A 19286-nucleotide genomic window follows, 5' to 3' on the forward strand; every position below is an offset into this window, starting at 1 on the left:
TGCCTTGTACTGCAGTGAGGTGAGCGAAGGAAAGATATGTTGCAAGGAGTTATGGGATAAGTAAGGTGGTGAAGAATAAAGTGGCAAAGCTATCTTATAGGAGCTAACAGTCTGCCACTTGATTTGAGCCTACCTTCAATATCAGGGCTTCATCCCTCACATAAACCTGTGCTTGCTGCAGGTAGTGTTTTCAGGCTGAGCACCCCAGTCACCTAAGGCTTTGGGGGAATAGGATAATGGGATGATTAGGGTTTCTTCAACCAGAGAACCTCTATGCATTTGAGTATCTTTTTAAAAATTATTTGACTTCTAGTTCAGATTCCACTTTAAAAAAATAGGATCCTGAGGTTAAAAAGACATTTGAAAATACTGGTGGATATTCTCCACATTGCCGGAGTGGAAGATACGAAGCAGAAGCTCTGGGGTGATGGCTAATAAAACCCCATGGGACTCAGATAAAGGAGAAAAGAGCAGAATTTGTGGGGACCCCCCAGAGGCTTGGTCTTCCAGCTTCCAAGCAGAGGGTGGCTGTGAGAAGCAGTAGAATGAAATGCCTGTGACAGCATCTGGGCTGTTATTTGATTTTGAAAGTGGAGTGTAAAAATTGGAGACTTAAACACCCATGAGACTTAAACACATTTGTGATGCCAGGTTGTTTCTGTTGTACCGGTCAAGGTCAAAACCAATAGAATTCTCAAATCTTCCCCTATTTCATAGGTCAGGTGTGCTATTTATTCCATAGATCACTGGTGAATTTCTCTGTGATCCTTAAGTATTTGCTTGACATAAAAATGACTTTCAAGGTTTACTTACTGGTCCCTTGGCAAACAAAGGACATTTTATATTTCTAATCCCTGAAATATATCATCTGGAATTACCTGGAGTTGCACACTGAGTTTGTCTGGCTGGTGAGAAATGTACTGGAGTTTCAAAAGTCTTCTCCTTTGCTGGCAGTGGGTAAAAAATGTATTTTTCTCTCTTGTCCTTTAGAAATACTCTTTCTCAATGAAGTGAGCACATCGGAGAGCTTTGTTAGCTTCCTAAGCTAACCTTCTCTGAAATGGTCTTCAGCACTAGACATTGGACGTCTAGTGGAGCGTCCTACCCCAACTAGTCATCAGAGAGCTGTCACTGCGTTGGTGGTGGGTATAACGTTGCGAGCATTGTCACCATATCCAATTTCATACACTTTCAAAGATCTCATGGGGCAAATTTCTCTCAGTCCTCATTCCCAAGAAAAACTCTTGTTTCTCATGAGCAACTAATGTTTTCTAACTTGTGGGCATTTGGAGTTTTGTCATTGAGTGGATAGACCCACTGAATAACAGAACAATAGCTGCATATAAGCAATATTAAGGCATGGCCCCACTCTCAGGAATTTAATTTTTCTAGGGTGAGGATAATTCTTCAAAAGCCTTCCCTCCCTTTCTCTAGTGATTCTAATGAGCAGCCAAAGTTGAGTATCGCTGCTACAACTGGTTGGGTGACTCTGCTTTGGTCAATGGAAAGCTCAAAACCAAGTTTAGGACGTTTTCCAACAGCTATTGCTAGGAGTACATAGTGTGCAGTTGTGAGGGCATTTCTGATCTGGATTTATGACATGTTCTTATTTACCCTTCCTCCTAATTTTATTTTAACAATTTTGAAGTCACATGATCATTATGGATTTATTATTGCTGTTTCAAATGATCTTTCAAATGAGGCAAAATATGGATCAGTGCGTGGAAAGATGATGCAAAGACAGACCAGTGCCATACACTGTTTCTAGTGGGTGTATCCACTGCCACGGACATTTCCACACATTGGGTACTGCAAATGGCACTTTACCGGCTGTTCTTGCTGAAGAGATAAAAGAATACGTTGTCTTCTGTGATGTTATCATAAAAACATTCCTGCCGTTCTTTTACCTATTCATTGAAAAAAGGAATATTCACAGTCCTATTAAAAATTGAAAAAAGGAAATTAAAAAAATAATTCCTAATTCCACCACCTGACCAACACATATCCCGTGACAAAACACTCACTTTTTGAAAAAAGTCATTGCGTCCTCTTAGAGCTTTCCTGGAAGCAAAAGAAGTAGAAGGAGTAGAAATAACAAAGCGAATATTTGTAAAAATAAACCCATTCTTTGCGACACTTGAAATATGCCTTTGCCACCTGTGAGTCTTGGAGAATGAACCAAAAGCCATGGGCAATAGTGGCTTCCCACTGCACTCAAGGCACCGCGGCCTATAAAGCCCTCTAAAAACGGTCCCTTGTTTAACTCTTCAGTTCTCAATCCGTTTACCACTGCCCCTCTTACTTCAGTCTTAATGTACTTCTTTCAGTTTCTAGAACATTCTCTATCTTGCACCTGGGCCCTCACACATGCTCTTCCCTCTGTTGGGATCATATTCTCTTCCTCCTTACCCCATTCACCTAGCTGACTCCCCTCTCATTCTTTCCTTGTTTCACCTTAGGTGTCACTTCCTACTATAAATTTTCCCTGAGTTTCCAGACTCCTTCTTTCCACGTTGTGGCTACTTTTCTAGTGGGCCACTTCTCTCACTGAATGGTGACGAGCCAACTAATGTCTGTCTCCCTTTCTAGACTGTAGGTCTCCACAACTGAATAATCTGTGACTGAAATATCTAGCACTGCCCTTATAGCGGCTAGCACAGAGTAAGAACTCAGTAAATGGAATTATCTGTTGTGATTGTAATGTGTGTATTTCCATGTTTGAGAGACGCTTGGTAAATATTGAGGATGCTGAAGTCATTTTGGAAGCAGAACAGCCATAATCACTCAGTGAGTGAAGGCAGAAGGTCAAGTGGCGTGAGGACTGTATCACTGGACGTTACTTTTCCCTGTTCTTTAGATATTTGTCAGCGAAAATAAAGACATGTGGCAATGGAGAGAAATGGCTCATTGCAAACTAATTTTCACTTTTACTTCACACTTGCTCTATGCAACAAAAGGTCGTGTTAGTGGATAGCTTGAATGCTTCTGAGATGATTTCCTATTTCAACAACTCGAAGGAGCTTCTGGGGCTTAGCCCTGTGCTGCAGTCCTTTGGTCATGAAGTAGAGGGTGCCTGAGTTATGACAGTTCGGAGTGGAAGCATGGGGGTGGATGTCCTGAAATGCCATGTTTGTTTACTTGGCTTTTCTTTTCTTTTTCTTTCTTTTTTTGCCATTAAGATTTTTTTGTATTTCCCTGTAAGAAAATAGCAATGCATATTGGAAAGAGCTTTGAACTTGGTTTCAATGTTTCCTCCTCCTCCCTCTTCCTCTTCCTTTTCCTCTTCCTCTTCTTCCTCCTTTTTTTCCTTTATTCCTCCTCCTTTACTTTCTCCTCTTCCTCCTCCTTCGGATTTACAAAAAAAGATGCAAAAAATTTGAAGATGATATAAAAATACAATTTTCAAAACAACCTGAAAAAGTGAGTGTCTTTAACCATACTCAGCTCATAACAGAGCAAATGTGTGAGTGGAATCATAATTCACGCTGTAGATGTTTCATAAACTGGCAACAGAGAAAATTGGTTGAAGGAAAGCAGAGGAACTTTGTCTTTTTAAGAATTAGAACCGTGGGGCTCCATAATCATCTGGTACCCTTTCAATGTAGCTGGGGTTAGAAATGTCCGTGATGGGAGCTGCAGGGATCTTCTTGATTGTTAGTTTAAGGTCCCTCCCGGTGGACAGTTGCCACAGTGTAACACTTGTGCTGAGTTACTGTCCGTACTAAGCAGTCATCTGCAGCAATTCCTGTGTGTGTGCATGGTAATCGTTCAAATCTCAGATTCTTGGCAATCCTTAGAGCCACTCGATACTTTTGCCCCAATTTCTTAGTTTCAGCCATTACCCCGTCCGTTGTCCAAGGGATACACGTGGCATACAGACAGCCCATCATTGACTGCACTAAGTCTGGTTTGGCTTTCATGGAAAAGTTGATAAAGTTGGTATCAACCAGGATGTGGTAAGGTGGGTCAAGCTGTGTGTTATCCTGGAAGAATAAGCAGAAAGTGTGTTGGAGGACTTCTCTTTTTTTTGAGTGCACTGGGATCTTTTTTTTTCTTTCATTTTATGTTTTAATCTATACTTTTGTTTAAGCCTCGGATATCTGAGACTAAGCATTCGCTTCATGGTCGCATACTTTCCTGTTTTTTTTTTGTTTTTGTTTTTTTTTTGTGTGTGTGTGTGTGTGTGTGTTTTCATTACCAGAATTTAGATTCCTGAAATTGTTTCCCCCTATTCAGGTTGCAATCTTGTTTCTTCCAGAATCACCAACCTGTAGTCAACATTTCATAACTTTCTACTTCCTACTGGTGTTACTTTGGGCAAGTTGGCTGATCCCCTTGAGCTTTGATTTCTTTATCTCTAAAATGGGAACAGTAATGTAAGCCTCATTTCCATCTGTTGGAAATTATCTCATGCCTAAGTAGATGATTGATACAGGACTGTTAAATTCAAATGTCAAAAAAGATATACTCCATCCAGATAAGTATGAATGTTCTGGCTTTTCCATTTCTCAATTTGTGGATAATTGTGAACATTTTGATTGCTATTATTAACATTACTTATTTGCAGAGTACCCTTCTGCAACCCAAAGATATAGAAATAGAGTGTCTCGTAACTTACCTTTCCAAATACAACTGATTTGTTTAATAAAGCTATAACTGCCAGAAACTCTAATTTTGCTGTGTTTTGATGTAACCCAAATACAAAGTGGGAGTTTCCCTCCAGAGCTGAGGGGAAAAATAAGGCCCACAAATCTCTCCAAATTAGCCCCTGAGTTTCAGCTGCATTTCTTCATGGGTATAATATCAGATACTCTGACTGTGGTCTTCTAATTATTTCACCAGGCTGAGAAAAGCCGAGCTGACAAATAAGCACGATTCTTCCTTGGTACCACAAATTTCAAAGAAGAACAGAAAGTCCATTGAAGTCCAATGGGGTTGCATCCTCTGTTCTTTTGAAATGTGTGCGGTCTGTGTCCTGAGATTGCAACGTTAACCTGAAGCAGGAAGGTGGTCGAGAAATGAGTGAAGAAACATCCATCTATTTCAGTTTTGGTGCCTGCTGTCATTTAGACCCCAGCAGAGCAGGTCGCAATGAGCTGCAAAGTGCAAACGTGAGCTCCCACATGCTGCTACTGATGTATCAAAATTCCTTCCACTACTCAGTGACTACTCAGTAGCTCGGGCTGATGTCTTGCTTCCTACCTGTGCCTCCCAGTGTCCCAGCCAACTCCTCCTTTGTCTCTGGCACTGAGGCTTCTTCTCTTTCCCTTACTCATTTACACATAGTCTCTAAAACCTTCTCTGGGCAACCGAGTTGGGAATACGCTTTATGCTCTTTTGGTACTTAGAAACAATACAAATGCTCCTCAACTTACAATGGGGTTTCATCCTAATAAGCCATCATAGGTTGATTAAATCATAAGTCAAAAATGCATTTAAGGGCCGGGCCCGGTGGCGCAAGCGGTTAGAGCTCCGTGCTCCTAACTCCGAAGGCTGCGGGTTCGATTCCCACATGGGCCAGTGGGCTCTCAACAAAAAAAAAAAAAAAAAAAAAAAATGCATTTAAGACGCCTAATTTCCTGAACATCATTAGTTAACCTAGCCTACATACAACATGCTCAGAACACAATAGACAACAAAAACACTGGCAAGACAGTACAGTGTAGGGTTTCGGATGTTCACCCTTATGATTGGATGGCTGTCTGGGAGCTGTTGCTCGCTGCCACCGCCTAGTATTGAGATAATATTGTACCCCATATCGCATATCACTAGCCCAGGAAAAGATCAAAATTCAAAATTTGACGTACGATTTCTCCTGAATGCGTATTGCTTTCACACCATTGCAAAGTTAAAAATTTTAAGGTGAACCATTGTAAGTTGAACATCTGTATAGAGACATAGAGGTATAAGGAAGCCTAAAAGTAAATGGACTCGCAGAGACGTTCCTTACTATTATACTTGGTGGGTTGCAAACTGTCTTTCCAAGAACCTAGAGGTATACTTTGGAGGGGTGTCAAGGGCTTTATAGGGAGGAGGTTGATGACAGATGCTACAAACGAAAGGCTGCATGGAAAAGGCTGTGGACAACGTATCATTGCTTCAACCACAGAAGTTCTGTTTTTATCTACATCTCACCTTTGGCATCAGCATGAGAGTTCATTGAAAGAAATGATTCTGTGGTCAGTACAATTAGCAGGAAAAGCAATCTGCTCCACCCCTATTACATATCCATAGAGGGGTAGGGACCTGTTCATTGGGAATTATATTCTTGTGTATGTGCTCTGATTGCATAGATGCGTTTTCTCTCTCTCCAAGTGGAATATGAACTTGTGAAGATCAGGGTCCATATTTGATGACTGTTATGAATAGGCATCTAGTCCGCTCCCATTGGGAACGACTCTGCGTTCTTCATAGATTGTTTGCTTGTAAACTTTTGCATGCATCGTTGTTGTTTTTTTGAGAACTTGATCAAAGTTGGAGACCTGTTGCCATGAAAAATGAATGTTAATAGTACAATTTACATATTCTTTCAAGGTGTTGGTGTCATTGAAACCCGGACACACACTGAGATTAAGAGTCCCTACAGTAAAGTCTTCTTTTGATTGACCACACATGTTGTTGGTTTAAATGTACACCAAGGAAGCATGTTATTCTTCTCTTGATCATTACAAATGTCCAATATTGGAAAATCTAGTTCATGAGAGCTGTACAGATGTTGGCTGGCCAAAGGGGTTGAGTGGCATAGTGTGAAAAAGCGCTGGATGTAGCATCAACCACCACAGACTTGAGATGCGATTGCTGCCAATTTCTACATATGTTTCCTTGGTCAAATCACTTTACTTATCTGAGCCTCAATTTCCTTATCTGGAAAATGGGTATAATGATGTTCCCTACTCGATAATGACCCCTTGGTTTGTTGTGAGGAGTTCATGCGCGCAAGTCATTTATCATGGTGTAGAGCAGTTGTTCAAAATGAAATGTCAGCTCCCTAAATCTTATTGATAAAAGGGCATCTGCCTTGTTCAGGAAATTGAATTACATGCTCTCTCATGTCCCTTGTAATTCTGAGATTCCCTGTTGGTTTATGCTTTCTGCTATGTTTTATTGAATAATCCAGAAACTTATCTTTTTGCTTTGGATTTACCCTTAAATAGGTTTTGTGACTAGAAGCTTGGGCCATAATTGGTTTTTACCTCAAAGATCAGCTTTAAAAAATGTCTTTAAAAATATCCTTAGCTTCTTTGAAGAGATTTTACATCTTTCTTTTTTTTTTTTTAATTAATTTTATTGGGGTGACAATTGTTAGTAAATTTACATAGATTTCAGGTGTACAATTCTGTATTATATCGTCTATAAATCCCATTGTGTGTTCACCACCCAGAGTCAGTTCTCCTTCCATCACCATATATTTGATCTCCTTTACCCTCATCACCCACCACCCACCCCCTTACCCTCTGGTAACCACTAAATTATTGTCTGTGTCTATGAGTTTTTGTTTCTCATTTGTTTGTCTTGTTCTTTTTGGTTTATATACCACATATCAGTGAAATCATAGGGTTCTCTGCTTTTTCTGTCTGACTTGTTTCACTTAGCATTATTCTCTCGAGATCCATCCATGTTGTCACAAATGTTCCTATATCATCTTTCCTTAACAAAGAATAGTATTCCATTGTGTATATGTACCACAACTTCTTTATCCATTCATCTATCGAAGGACATTTTGGTTGTTTCCATGTCTTGGCCACCGTAAACAAAGCTGCAATGAACATTGGCGTACACGTGTCTCTATAGAGAAATGCTTTTATATTTTTGGGGTAGATACCCAGGAGAGCGATTGCTGGGTCATATGGTAATTCTATTCGTAATTTCTTGAGGAACCTCCACACTGCCTTCCATAGCGGCTGCACCAGTCTGCATTCCCACCAACAGTGTATGAGAGTTCCTTTTTCTCCACATCCTCTCCAACACTTGTTACTATTTGTTTTGTTGATGAAAGCCATTCTGACTGGGGTGAGGTGATATCTCATTGTGGTTTTCATTTGCATTTCTCTGATGATTAGCGATGTTGAGCATTTTTTCATATGTCTATTTGCCATTTGTATATCCTCTTTGGAGAAATGTCTCTTCAGGTCCTCTGTCCATTTTTCAATTGGGTTGTTTGTTTTTTTGTTGTTGAGTTTCATGAGTTCCTTGTATATTTTGGATATTAGCCCCTTATCAGAGGAACTGTTTGCGAAAATCTTCTCCCATTCAGTTGGTTGCCTCATTATTTTGTCAATAGTTTCTTTTGCTGTGCAGAAGCTTTTCAATTTCATATAATCCCATTTGTTTATTTTAGTTTTTACTTCCATTGCCTTTGGAGTCAAATTCATAAAATGCTCTTTGAACCCAAGATCCATAAGTTTAGTACCTATGTTTTCTTCGATGCAGTTTATTGTGTCAGGGCTTATGCTTAAGTCTTTGATCCATTTTGAATTAATTTTGGTACATGGTGACAGATAGCAGTCCAGTTTCATTCTTTTGCACGTAGCTATCCAATTCTGCCAGCACCATTTATTGAAGAGGCTGTCTTTCCTCCATCGTATGTTTTTAGCTTCTTTGTCAAAAATTATCTGTCCATATTTATATGGTTTTATTTCTGGGTTCTCAATTCTATTCCATTGGTCTATGTGTCTGTTTTTCCGCCAATACCAAGCTGTTTTGATTATTGTAGCCCTGTAGTACAAGGAAAAATCAGGGAGTGTGATACCTCCAGTATTGTTCTTTTTTTTTTAATATTGCTTTGGCTATTCGGGGTCTTTTGTGGTTCCAAACAAATCTGATGATTTTTTGTTTTATTTCTTTAAAAAATGCCATTGGGATTTTAATGGGGATTGCATTAAATCTGTATATGGCTTTGGGTAATATGGCCATTTTAACTATGTTGATTCTTCCAATCCATGAGCACGGAATGTCTTTCCATTTCTTTGTGTCTTCTTCAATTTCTTTCAAAAATGTCTTATAGTTTTCAGCATATAAATCCTTCACATCCTTGGTTAAGTTTATTCCTAGGTATTTTATTCTTTTAGCTGCAATTGCAAAAGGAATTGTTTTTTCTATCTCTTTTTCTGAGATTTCATTGTTGGTATATAGGAAAGCAATGGACTTTTGTACGTTGATTTTGTAGCCAGCAACTTTACTATATTCATTGATTGTTTCTAATAGCTTTTTGGTGGAGTCTTTAGGGTTTTCTATGTATAGCATCATGTCATCTGCAAAGAGTGACAATTTAACTTCTTCATTCCCAATTTGGATGCCTTTTATTTCTTTCTCTTGCCTGATAGCTCTGGCGAGGACTTCCAACACTATGTTGAAAAGCAGAGGTGATAGGGGACAACCTTGTCGTGTTCCTGAACGTAGAGCAAAGGGCTTCAGCTTTTCACCATTAATTATGAGGTTAGATGAGGGCTTGTCGTATATGGCCTTTATTATGTTGAGGTATTTTCCTTCTATACCAATTTTAGTAAGTGTTTTAATCATAAATGGATGTTGTATCTTATCAAATGCTTTTTCTGCATCAATTGATAGAATCATATGATTTTTGTCCTTTATTTTGTTTATGTGATGTACATCTTTCTTGTAAAGTGGCTCTGCTTGTTCCTTAAGAAGGTGAGGAGACTTTGACCAAAACTTCTGATATGTTGCGTTCTCCAGCCAAGTAGTCTAGGGAATCACACATTTATGAGTAGATAACATAAGCTTCGAATTTGTGATCTGATTTGGCTTCAGAATTTTAAATACATCAACCATGTGCTTTTCCAACAACTTGATCTTCCAAATGGATCCCTTCTGATGCACCTGTGGTAGCTAAGCTTCAAAGATCGCATCCCAATGAACCATCTTTGCTTGTATTCGGCCCTCCCTGTTAACCTGGGCTGGCTTGTGACCAGTGCAGTGTGGTGGACGTGACTCTGCGTGATTTGCTAGGCTGGATTATAAGAAGTCTTGCAACATCAGTTTGTGTGTCTTGAAATGCTCATTCTGGGAGAAGCTAGGTACTGGGTGATACATAAGTCCAGCTATCCTAACTCCACTGTGCTTGATGAAGCTCAAATATCAACAGGCCATGTGGAGAGAGGGAGGTCTGAGCATTGCTGCTGAGGTGCACCAGACATGTGAATGAATGAAAAAGCCATCTTGGACGTCCAGCCCAGGTGAATCTTTACAGGACTTCATTTGCCGCTTTACTGCACCTGCAGGAGAGACCCCAAGTTAAAGTTCTTAGCTTAGTCCAGTTAATCCACAGAACTGTGAGACAATATAGGAACTTTTTCTTTGGATCCTCCAGTTTGGTTTGTTGTGAGGGTTTTGTTTTTGTTTGTTTGTTGTTGTTTTTTTTTGTTTTTGTTTTTGTGTGTGTGTATGTTCTTTTTTTTTAAAAAAAAACAGCTGTAGACAAGTGAGAAGAATGCCAAATCACCCATGGAGGTGGGGCAGGCACACACATACCGAACAAAGGTGAATTATACGAACTTACTAGCAGGATATTTGGTAGGATTATTAAGAGACATGTTTTTTCCTAGTAAGAGGGGCCATGTTGGTTGCCATTGACTCAAGTTGATGAGCCTTAACCCTCCATTCCAAAATCACTTGTGATTGGCGTTAGACCATTGGGGCAAGACTATCCCTTATGTCTCTCCTACTCAACTCCTTGGTACCTAAGTTCGTATATTCTTTTCTAACGACAAGTTCTATACAGAATTTTGTGCAGTGTTTTCCCCAAATTACTTACCCAGCTGACCTCACACAACTGTCGAAACAAGGGTTGGCAATTTAGAGCCTGCAGGCGGAACACCTATTGTTGTGTGTAATGTTTTATTGGAACTTGCACACTTGTTTATGTATGGCCCATCAGTGGTTTCACATGACAGTGGCAGAGTTGAATATTTGTGACAGGGGGTATGGTATAGAAAGTCAAAAATATTTACTATCTGATCTTTACAGGAAAAGTTGGCAAAACGCGGTTCTAAACCATTGTGCTAACTGGTGATGATGTTTAACTTATGTGCTGTATTATACTTACACTGAATCTGGGAACTTAGCTTTATGATGATGCTCTTCTAATTTCAACTTTTCTGAGGACCACGAAGCAGGCAAATTCAGCCTCAGCTGGCATATAAGAAGTATCTACTGTGCACGAGATCCCTAGTGCTTGAGTATGTGTTTTTGTGTGTATGTGTATTACTGATTGCTATATGTAATAATCCAGTGAGATGAATATTTTGTCCTTTATAGATAAGAAAATTTGACATGTCAAAAGAAAACATGATTTTATTACCATCATATAGTTGCTGACATGATTGAGCTGTGATATAAACCTAATCCATAAACTCCCAAGTACCAGGTTTTATTCTCCTACAGCAGTGTTTTTCAAAATTTGATTTAATTTAGTTTTGTGTGTGTATGTATTTATGTATGCATTTAAGTATTTGGCAGCAGAACCTTGTTTCACTCCAAAAATGCTACCCATGAGCCCAATGCATATGAAACAGATTAAAGGAGAACTTCTTTGATCAAACTCTTCTGTCATCACACCCCCTCCTCATTGCAGAGCACACACACACACACACACACACACACACACACACACTCTTCAATTGCAGCCTAAACTTAAAAGAAATATAGTGTGGACCTTCTCGGGACCTGTAACAAAAGACAGGATGACATGAAGCTTAGTATATCATCATTGGGTCTTTGTTTGTCCTAATGCACAAATATCTGTTTCCCTTTTGCCTCAATGCTTGTGATTCCCAACTCATTTGATAAAATTGCAAAATTAAAGTCAAAAATTAGTATATTTGTTTTTGTGACTGTTGTCACCACTCCTGAGCCTCAAATTTCCCCATCCCAATCTAAAGTTGCCTGAATACTATTGTTCTTTCTTAAATGTTATTTTTAATTTAGTATATCTAGATGATGGAGTTTTATATATCAATATTAAAAATTATGTTTAGAAAGATATTTAGTGATATTTGAAAACATTTGTAGTGTAATGTTGATATATAAAAAGTCTATACACATTGTGATCTCAGCTGCTTGATGTGATTTGGGGGGAGATATGTATTTGTATTGACTCACTCACCTCTAGACAAATAAAACTGGAGAGATCTGTGTTTAAATATTGACAGTCACCTCTGGTTGGAGGGGTTCTGTGTGATTTATATTGTCTGCTTTATATATTTTGGGTATTGTCCATTGTTTTGAAAGCAGGTAGAAATGCTCAATTTGTCAAAAATAAGTGTATGTACTGTATTGTGACACTTTCTGATGTTGTTTCAAAAATTTGAGCCGAAATCACTGGCCTGGAAGAAGAGAAGCATGTTGATTCCTCAGTTCTTTCCCTCTGAGTTTTGCATTGTCCTTTCATTCTTAGTCTGCCTGCATTTTTTTGCCTGTTTATTTACAGTGACATTAAACAAAGGGTACAAAAGGCCCTGAGCCTTTTATTTAGCATGTTGAAAGATACAGCTCTATTTATGGCCTATCACTATTGAGTGCAAACTTGACTTGAAAGAAACCTGTCTGTGTTTTGAACAAAAGAAGCATAAGTGTTAATTGGCATTGTATTTTTTAAATGTCACCATCAGTGTGTTCCTTTGGATGCAAAGGGAATCCATGCAAACTATGAATGAGATTATGTTTAGGCAGATAAATGCCTTGAGAAATTTAAAGACTCATAAATGAGTCTTTAGCACTCATGAAAGATAATGTGCAGTGTGTTCTGTTGCTTTGGATGAAAAGTTTCCTACATCATATAGTGTATTTGCTGTGTAAGTAAGTTTTAAAATGTTTATATATTTAAGCCAATGTAAAAACAAACCAACCAGCCCTGTATCCTATTATGGAAAAGTGTTATACATTCATGCCCCTCCTGAATTCAAAGAGATCACTGTCACATTATGTAAACATCTCTGTATCAATTAGATTGTAAGTGACAGTACATTTTATGAAGTCTAAGGAAGCTTACATAAAAACAAATATTTTCCCAATACAATCAAATGCCACTTCAATGGCACAACAGTAGAAGAGATGCAATGGATATGTGTAATGTGTGCTAAATTCGTGATTGCCTTGGGCACTACTACCTCCACACTGAGTAATTTCACTTGACAGCCAAAAAAGAAGAGCTAAAGAAATGTGGCAGTGTCACCTCCTGTGTCTATTTACAAACTCCCATGGTGACCTCATTAATCTTGGGGAGGAGAAGCACTGAAAGACTGGCTGCATGATGCCAAAATAACTGCTTGCAAAAATCAAGATCCAGTCCATCTGCCACTGGTTTTCTTTATGCTGGTGTTTGGCAGCTTTGTAAAGGGGTGTGCCAAGGTTCGCTGGGTGGTAGTTGGGGGAGGAGAATGTTGCCTCAACACTGGTTGGAGCAACAGCAAATGTTTCCCAGGCCAGCCAGTCAGCCACAGGAATTCAAGCTCCAGCTCTCCCACCTCTCTGCTGCCATTGGTTCTCACCGTGTTGCTGGCAGGAATGATGGAGAGAAGAATGGAGGCCACCACTGGGCTTCCCCCCATAAACAATGGGCTGCCATGTCATCCTTTGAATGTGCCAAGGGATACTAACCTTTGGCCTTAATCTGAGTACACCAGACAATTTGTTAAACTAATAATGCTTTACTTGCCTTGACTCACTGTGTGTTTTTCCAACTGACCAATTGTTCAATGGCAAGGAGACTCAATGACTTTAGATTTAAATCCAACAAACATTTATCATGCAACTTGCTTTGTGCCAGGCACTGTTCTGGTCACTCTGGCACCTTTATTTCATTTCATCATCATAATATTTTGAGGGTAATGTTACTATTCCCATTTTTAATGATTAAGCTATGGCCCTTTATACCAACACATCTGTGGCTCTTCTTACTTTAGGGTGAAATATATTTATATTTTCACAAATAAAATGTATGTCATTTATATACAGAGGGTGCCAAGAAAAATGTATCCACATTTAAAGAAAGGAAAAACCCATATTAAAATTATGCTGATGGTTACCACTTTGAGTATCTCTTAATAATTGCAGAAGTCAAACATGACTTATGTTCACCTTTTTGTTATTGGTGTATATTGAGTCTTACAATTTTAATACAGTTTATGGTACTTCTTTGCAGTTCTTTGAGTCGTGGGTGAGCTCTTGGTGTCGAAAACTTGAGTCAGGGCTTAGTACTTTGTCATTATTTCTTAGCAGGGTGACAATTTGCTTGGATATAGCTTCATCTCTGACCGGTGAGGTCTTGAGGACATCATATATTCCATAATACACTATTTTTTGGTTGCTTTAAATGTCTTCTATTCATTTATTTGGGCCCCTGCCTTATTTCAAGGAGAATTTAAGGGAGGTATTCAGGATTGTGATATTCCTGGTATGAAGCATCGATGGAATTGACTAGGAATGTATTGTTAGTTAATGTGGGAAAGTTTTTGAGGGGGTGGATCTGCCCATATTTGCCACCCAGTTTTTAGATAGTCAGTGACCTAAAAATATCCCCGTAGGGTTATAAATTGAATGCAATATCTTAATTGTTTGCTTTGCAACAGTCTTTAAAAGGGGCTTCCATTCTGGTCAAGATACTGTTTGTTGTAATATGTGTGGATTGAATTGATTACTAATTTCCTATTGATTACTGGCATGGCTCTATGTATCTGGTGATCTTCTGTGGGTTCACTGAGGAACAGACGAACCAGCCCATCAGGGGAAAAAAATTTTTTTTTTCATGCACCTGTGCAAAAAGTGTTTAAAAGCAGGAATAACTTTTAGAAACTTTTCAGAAGTTTTATAGCATTACTTGACTGGGTTGGAGGTAGGTAGACATTTTTTCCTGATTATTAAAATAAGACGTATTCATTGTAAAAAACATAAAACACAAAAAATACAGAAAAACAAAGAAAAAAGAAAAAGCACTGTCATTCTCACCAACAAGAGATGTTCATTGTTAACATTTTGATGCATATTATTCCATCAGTTTTTATATCTATATGCTTTTTAGCAAAAATCAGAGCATAGTAACATGTTGTATTTTTTCTTGATTGTCTTGTGAATGTGATCAAATGTCATTAATACTCTTCCACAAAATGATGTTCAATGTAGTATTCCATTGATGTGCTGTATTTATTTAACCAATTTCCTCATGCTGTTTATTGGTTTTGATTTTTTCCCCCATCTTTTTGGGAATATAAATTATGCTGGTATGAACATACTGGAGAAGAGATTAATCTTGCACACATTCATGATTTCTTACATAAATTCATAGAAATAGCTAGATCAAAGTGTGTTCACCCCTCCTTCCTCACTCCTTCCCTCTCCCTTTATTTTCTCTTTTTTTTCTTCCTGCCTTCCTATTGGCCTTTCTTTCTACCTTTCTCTCTCTGTGTGTCTCTGCCTCTATCTCTTTCTTTCTCTCTCTCCCTCTCTCTCTCTCTTTTTTTTTTTTTACAATTTACACTTAAAATCAAATGTAACCTTGTGATTATGGTGCAGTGGATTTGTTATCAGACGTGTTCTTGGTAACACCAGGGTTAACAAATTCCAGCCAATGGGCCAAATCCAGTCTTCCTTTGTTTGTTTTTTAAAAATTTTTATTGGGGAACAGTGTGTTTTTCCAGAACCTATCAGCTCCACGTCAAGTTTTTGTTTTCAGTCTAGTTGTGGAGGGCACAGCTCACCTCCAAGTCAAGTTGTTCTTTTCAATCTAGTTATGGAGGGCACAGCACTGTGTCCCACGTACGAATTGAACCAGCGACCTTGGTGTTATGAGCACTGTGCACTGACCAGCTGAGCTAACTGGCCGCCCCTCCCTTTGGTTTTGTATGGCTCATAAGCTAAGAATGTTTTTTCACAGTTTTAAATGATGAAAAACATCTAAGGAATGATATTCTGTGATATGTAAAAATTACATGAAATTTAAATTTCATTGTCCATTAATAAAGTGTGCAGTACAGTCTCCCCTATTTCTTTATGTACTGTCTATGGCTGCTTTCATGCTCCTATGGCTTAATTCAGTAGTTGCCTCAGAGACTATACAGCCTGGAATGCCTAAAATATTTACCTCCTGGCCCTTTATAGAAGATTAATGTTCTCTGATTTAGAGCAGAGGGCTTTAGAGTGTTATTATTGCCAATACACCAATCCTTTATTTTGACTTCAGAATAGTTTGCTTTTATGCTCTAATCTCACTATTTTGTAAATCTTTTCCCCATTTCTTCATCTGTAAAGGATCATTATAATGACAATCTCATGGTTTGTATGACGAGGGACTGATATGAAGTGCTTGGAATATTGCTTGACTTAGAACTGATAAGCGCTGTCACTTGAAAGCATACAGCTACTGGAAAAGTGTTCCGCTGCAAAAATGTACAATTCATTTCAAAGCACAGAAGTGTAAGCTTGCTGCATTTGGTGAACCTCATATATGTTGCACGTGTATCAGCCTAATAAGACCATTGCAGGCACTCCCTCCTGGGACTTGGGTGGGAAGTATTTTCCCTGCTAAGTAGCATCTTTGGGTCGGGGACTTGGCAGATATATTTTGGGTGCTCCTGGTGGTTGAGTGTAGTTGAATGTGTTTCACTTTTGCTACAAAGTCACCATCTGTAACACATGGATGACAAATGCTCATACCATCAACAATTTACAGAAAATGAGTGCAGTGGAGGAAATGATAACAGCTGGGTTGGAGGAGTATATAATGAAAGAGAAGAAGAACTTGACTGAGTAGAGGGAAGCAGACAGAAGGGAAAATATTGGAAGAGGATGAGTTCTTTTTAAATTTTAACTAGATTTAAGACAGTCACATGAGAAAATGGCTTTGCTTTGTGTGACCAAAGAAGAATACAAGAATAAATATACAGAAAACATGAACTTTAAAGTACATTACTAGAAATGACTTTAGAAGCCAAAGGTGGGTTATTGCCCTGTTTACGTAACTGAAGTCCTTTCTTTGCTTCTTTTCATAAACATCATTTCCCTCCCCCCCATTACATCTTAGAAGAAAACAGTCCCTTCCTTCCTACCAAGAATAACTTAATATCTATTGGTTCTGCTTCTGCATTCTCTTGTTGGCTCCTGTCTCATCCCTGCCTGGTTAACCTCCCATCTTTTTCATCACTTATCCCGTCTACGTCCCCGAATCTTCAAACATTCTGAGTGTTGTTTTCTTCAGAAACTTTATCGTAGATCTTCTTTGGTATTTGGAGGAACACAAGGCATCACTTATCTCTCCTAAGACAATCAGTTCTCAGTCATTCACGTCAGTGGAATTCAAAGTTGATAGAGCAGCTGTTTTTTAAGTATTTACCTTTTAAGTGCTTACTCTATTTAAAATGTCTTAAATCACTTTACAATATTTTCTTTGACCTATGAATTAATTCAATTATTATTTCAATTGCTAAACACACTGTCGAGTATGTATCTTTCCCTCCTCCTTTCCTCACTCCCTCCCCTCTCCTTTGTTACCTACCCTCTGTTATTGGATCTTGGGATTTTGAAAAGAGTTTGTGTTCTTGTTTAAAGCATATCTTTGGAATTTTTGAGAGTTCCCTCGTGGCCAATATGTGATCAGATTTCTATTATGTCCTACATGTGCTTGAAAGGATTGTGTATTCTCTAATCACTGGGTGCATAGTTCTATACGGTTCAATTAGATGAAGCTTGTTAATTATGTAGTTCAAATCTTCTATGAGGATATTAATTTTTTGCCTGATTGATTTGTTACTTTCTGAGAGATTTAAAAATTCTTCTGCTGTAATTGTGGACTTAACAACACAATTGTGTTGTTAACATTTTGTGTTAACATTTTCCCCCTTGTAAATATGCCATTTTTGTGTTTCTTATTTTTAGGCTATAGTACTACATTAGAGGTACATTTTATATGTAATCATTTAATAAACCTCTTTATTTCTAATACAATTAATAAAAAATTAGGTCTGAAACAAGAACTTACTTTTAGAAGTATTACAACATGAAGGGATGGAAACCTAATATTCATCTCATGAAATATAGCATCATTTTTATCTTATAAATGTAATGTCTGGTCTTTGTAGGAATGAGAATTATTTCTGATTTATATTACCTATTATTTTAAAGAAAATTCTATCACCAAGTCATAATCACTGCCAACATTTCACAATAAAGTGTTTCATTCTTCTCTGTACATTTTTTGTAGTTGAGATCATGCATAGGATGTAATATTATATCTTGATTTGTTTTTACCTTATTGTCCTATGAAAATTTTCTCATGTCATCACAAGCTCTTTTTGGACATTATACTTCCATACACCTGACCACCGAGGGAATTAAACTGGACTCTGGCATACAATCAAATATACTTAAAATAGTAAATAGAACAGAAACAAATTGTTTAGTTGACATGCAACATAAGTTTCAGATGTACGACGTAGTGATTACACATTTATACAACTTAAAAAAGTGATCACCCTCAGAATTTGAGTACCCGTCTGAACTATACAGTTATTACAATATTGTTGACTGTATTCCTTACACTATACATCCTCATGACTACCGTTGTTTCCCCGAAAATAAGACCGGGTTTTATATTAATTTTTGCTCCAAAAGATGCATTCGGACTTATGTTCAGGGGATGTCATCCTGATAAATAATGCTAGGGCTTATTTTCAGTTAGGTATTTTGTAACTACCAATCTGTGCTTCTGAATCCCTTCCTCTTTTTCATCTATGCCCCCTCTACCCCCCACTTCTGGCAATCATGAAAATGTTCTCTGAATCTGAATCTGTTTCTATTTTTTTTTTTTGGTCCTTTATGTTGTTCCTTAGATCCCACATATAAATGAAATCATATGGTATTTGACTTTCTCTGTCTGACTTATTTCACTTAGCATAATACCTCCTAGGTCCATCCCTGTTGTAGTAGATGGCAGGATTTTTTTCTTTTTTATAGTTGAGCAATATTCCATTGTATGTATGTACCACCTCTTCTTGATCCATTCATTTATTGATGGACACAGAAGGTGCTTCCATATCTTGGCTATTGTGAATAATGATGTAATTAACATAAAGTAATTATCGTTGTATATGTAGTTATTGCCATTTCAGTATTCATATTTTTCATCTTCTTTCTTCTTAAAGAAGTCCCTTTAACATTTCTTATAATACTGGTTTGGTGGTGATGAACTCCTTTAGGTTTTTATTGTCTGGGAAGCTCTTTATCTGTCCCTGGATTCTAAATGATAGCTTTGGGTCAAGTAATCTTGGTTGTAGGTCCTA

At 38.0% G+C, this 19286-nt stretch overlaps 1 protein-coding gene and 1 pseudogene across 13 annotated transcripts in view; one reads left to right on the forward strand and one right to left on the reverse strand.

Moving 5' to 3' along the window:
• The window catches only part of FGF13 (fibroblast growth factor 13), a 521106-nt gene that overhangs the window by 170547 nt on the left and 331273 nt on the right, over nucleotides 1-19286 (forward strand). For 4 of the 12 annotated variants that reach the window (XM_081042390.1, XM_081042382.1, XM_081042391.1 and 1 more), the window contains one exon: nucleotides 991-1142. The exons of the other annotated variants lie outside the window; for them this stretch is intronic. The gene's annotated coding sequence lies outside the window, so the exon portion shown is untranslated. The remainder of the gene's footprint in view (nucleotides 1-990; nucleotides 1143-19286) is intronic. 12 annotated transcript variants of the gene reach the window in all.
• LOC308494568 (rRNA-processing protein FCF1 homolog) lies at nucleotides 3560-4141 on the reverse strand (annotated as a pseudogene). The gene has a single exon. The product of its transcript is annotated as an rRNA-processing protein FCF1 homolog (transcript).

The sequence above is a fragment of the Rhinolophus hipposideros genome, assembly GCF_964194185.1.
Source record: "Rhinolophus hipposideros genome assembly, chromosome: X".
NCBI lineage: Eukaryota > Metazoa > Chordata > Mammalia > Chiroptera > Rhinolophidae > Rhinolophus > Rhinolophus hipposideros.